General features: G+C 38.0%; 1 pseudogene; it reads left to right on the top strand.

The window, feature by feature from the left end:
• The first annotated feature begins 1,946 nt into the window (after positions 1-1,946).
• Positions 1,947-2,490, top strand: LOC105075488 (large ribosomal subunit protein uL11-like; annotated as a pseudogene).
• The last annotated feature ends 1,442 nt before the right edge of the window (positions 2,491-3,932 follow it).

Here is a 3,932-nt window from a genome sequence, read left to right as displayed (position 1 = left end):
TCATTCACCCATTCTACACGATTATTTTTTCATATGTTGGATTTTCTTAAGAGTTTTACCTCTCTAATATTTAAAATCCAGACTTTTGTGTAACTATTTTAATGAAGAGCATGAATCTCACTACAGAAGGCTGAAGTGCTGCAATCAACAGAACAGTCCTTATCTTTTTATTCTGCAACTGGCAACTCAATTTTATCTTCGTTATACATTTCCGTTTGATTTCATTATTTATATTTCACTAGGCAAAGTTTCTTTTTCTGCATTCTCAGTGAAGAAGAAATCTGGAGGCTTGATTCCTGGTGGATTTTATTTCCTGCTTTTGTAAACCTCTGTCAATGATGTCATCAAATGACTGTTCAAATTGAAATATACTCTACATACTGCCTGAAACACCCACACGAAAATCCAGAGTTGGGAAACTTAGGTATCAGTTAAAATGTGGTATTGATTTGAGGTAACTGCTCAAGACAAACAATCATGTGTGAATCTGTCTGTCCCTTTAAAAAGAGAAGCCACTGCATTCTGGTTGCTGAGCTCTCTTGGATTTATTTTATCTTAGCAGCTGTTCCTGAAGCTGATGTTATTCAAATGAGGGTTTGCAAGCTCTTTGTTGTGTTTTTAACTTATGGTATGTGCTATCAAACATAAAACTCAAATTTAGGATGGGGTAGGGGTGGGGACAACTAGAAATACCAGAGAAATAAAATAATGTTGAAAAAACCCTGTAATTTTCATTTAGCAAAGATAAGACTATTGAACACGATCTGCCTGAAGCCCTAGTAACAGTAGCAAGACAAAGCCCACGAACCTCCAAGCACCAAAAGTCGGATGATATATTTAGTAATAAGTGGAGGGGGAGGGGGAGGGGTGTGTCCTAAATGGAAATAATGGAACTTTCTGTGGTTATAGACGGTAAGGAATCAACACATCAAACACTTTTCTTGCCACTTCAAAATAAGCATATTATAAATCGTGCCTAACATAGGCTACTCTTTGATCTAGAAAGAATAACTGAAGAATAATTTTACAACACACACCTTCTATTTTATTTATTTTTGTTGCACTTTTTTTCCCACTGGCATATTACATGTAAACTCTGGACAAGAACCTTGACTCTGCCCCGTGCTTGCTGTGGGTACTTGTACTTTTCATTTAATTTACAAACTAAATGAGTTAGCTTCACTAATAGCCAAGTGTATGTGGATTTTAACTTTTGAGGAGTTGGTCTCGTTTTTAATTATAAATAATCATTTCCTAATAGTACTGTTAAAGATTAATCGAGTGATTGCTACTCGTCAAGCAGTGTTCTAAGTTCTTTACATTTTAATTCGCTTAATCCTCACAACAACCCTATGATGTAGATATCATTATTGCCTTTATTTCTAGATTAGAAATTAAGAAGACAGAGGTTAATTTGCCCAAAATTACCCAGCTAGGAAATTTCAGAGTTAGGGTCGCAGAGCTCTTCTCTTAACCACCAGTCATTAACAATCTGTTTAGGACTGCCCTAATCTCTGTGACTCTCCAATAATTTTTGTTCAAATGCCTGCCAATTAGTGAGTGGAAATCTTCAAGCCCGGATAACCATGTTCTGCCCACCTACACGAAGGCTCCCCCAGTGGTACAGAGCATGGATAGTTTTAAGGGAATTGATTCCACATTCTCAGCTTTCATTTCTACACTTTCCTAAAACTTATCTGCCTGAGAACATGCTCGTGGTCTCTTTTCCATCTCTTTTTCACAATTGGCATTTTTCCACTTAACAAAAGAAAGCCATTCTTTCCAGATTCCACGTTGACCCCAGGTGCACAAAACATGGAAAATTAGAAGCCTGTGCTAGTGTTGAGAAAGGGACTGACTATGATGACTGGGGAACAAAAGTGGCACCTGGTAAAGCTTTAAAAATAGTGTAAATGGCTTTCATTGAGATTTCAGCTGGAAGATTAAGGTGCAATTTTCTTCAGTCCTCTGAAATCCGGGTTTACCTAACACCAGCCGCCTCGCCATGTCACCTAAGTTTGACCCCAACAAGATCAAAGTCGTATACCTGAGGTGAACCAGCGTGGAAGTCAGTGACACATCTGCCCTGGTCCCCAAGATTGGCCCCCTGGGTCTGTCTCCAAAAACGGTTGGTGATGACATCACCAAGGCAACCGGTGATTAGAAGGGTCTGAGGATTACACGGAAACTGACCATTCAGAACAGACATGCCCAGATTGAGGTGGTACCATCTGCCTCTGCCCTGATCATCAAAGCCTTCAAGGAACAATCAGAAGGAGGCAGAAAAAACATTAAGCACAGTGGAGACATCACTTTTGATGAGATCATCAGCATAGCCCAACAGATGCAACACCAGCTAGAGAACTCTGTAGAACCATTAAAGAGGTCCTGGGGACTGCCAAGTCTGTGGGCTGTGATGTTGATGGCTGCCACCCCCATGACATCATAGTTAATAATAACAGCAGTATGGTGAAATCCCCATCCAGTTAATAACCACAAAGGAACATAATTCAATGAAGGGTCATTTGACAACCAATGGGAAGAAAAAATAGTTTAAATGACAAATCATCACATGATTTTTGGCATCTAATTGAAAGGAGTTCAAGGAACCAACACTCTACAGCAAATTCCTCCCATTCCCATCTACTTATTTCTTTGAACAAAATGCTCCAGCATTTATAACAACAGTGTCAAATGCATGAATAGAATTGGGGCAGAACTCAGTCTCATTCTAGCTCTAAATAATAGTCATCCACAAATCCACTGAAAAAGAAAAAGCCTCTTCCATTTTATCAACAGATTCACTTTCAGTAAAATCTTATTTTTATGTTTAAAAGTAGTTACCAGCTTGTAACACAGCCACTGTCTGATCAGTTGTGTACGACTAATAACTTTAGTGATAACTCCATCCAGACACATGACACTTAGAAACTTAGAGTTACAGGAAAGTAAAATTATGTAAATATGTAGTTATAAAGTCTGTTGTAAAGAATGATGTAATGATCAAGACAAATTTTTTAAGCCCGAAAATATGCAGTAAGATAGCATTCTGTGAGAGAAATGGAAATATGGAAAGGAAAATATAAGTTCAAAAGTAAGAAGGAACAATGTAACTTTTCTGACTATTAAAAAAAGAGCTAAGTCGTGTATATTTAAAATGAAAAATGTTGGATTAAAACAAGGACTGTGGGATTTAAATTCCTTACGGTAAATTTAAAAGAATGAGCTAACAGCTTTATTTTAAAATATCATGAATTGCATGCAATGTGCTGGAAATTATATTCTTTGCAACCTTGTGATGAAAAATTACAGGTGGCAACATAAAAATGTGGGCAGGAAGCAAGTTTTTCAAAATTGTTCTCAAGGAGATATGTGAGCAAAAAGTTTGAAGACTGTTGATCTTGAAGCCCACAGTAGATCTCCCCAAGGTACTTAAAATCCGGTCCAGGTAATTGTTAACACTACCACTTTACACATTAAAAACACAGCTGCTGTGTAACGTAAAATGCCATCGGTCACTGCTGTGCAGCCTGGGTATTCAGCAAATGCTAATAAATGAGAACTGAATATACCACTTCGAGCTGACGTGGGCACTTTTCCCTGTGCGGTCCTGGCATCTCTACAGAGAGCTCCCCTGTGGAGCTGTGTCCACCATACTGTGCGTGTTTCAGGAAGACGATAAAACTAACCGCAGTTTTTAACAGCTCATACAACTTAATAACAAAAAACAAACAACCCAATCCAAAAATGGGCTGAAGACCTAAGCAAGCAATTTTCCAATGAAGACCTACAAATGGCCAATAGGCACATGAAAAAATGGTCAATATTGGTAATTATCAGAGAAATGCAAATCAAAACTATAATGAGGTACCACCTCACACCAGTAAGAATGGTCATGATTAAAAAGTCCACAAATGGTAAATGCTGGAAAA

The sequence above is a fragment of the Camelus bactrianus genome, chromosome 13, assembly GCF_048773025.1.
Source record: "Camelus bactrianus isolate YW-2024 breed Bactrian camel chromosome 13, ASM4877302v1, whole genome shotgun sequence".
In the NCBI taxonomy this organism is placed as follows: Eukaryota; Metazoa; Chordata; class Mammalia; order Artiodactyla; family Camelidae; genus Camelus; species Camelus bactrianus.
This window is presented reverse-complemented; position numbering and strand designations above follow the sequence as displayed.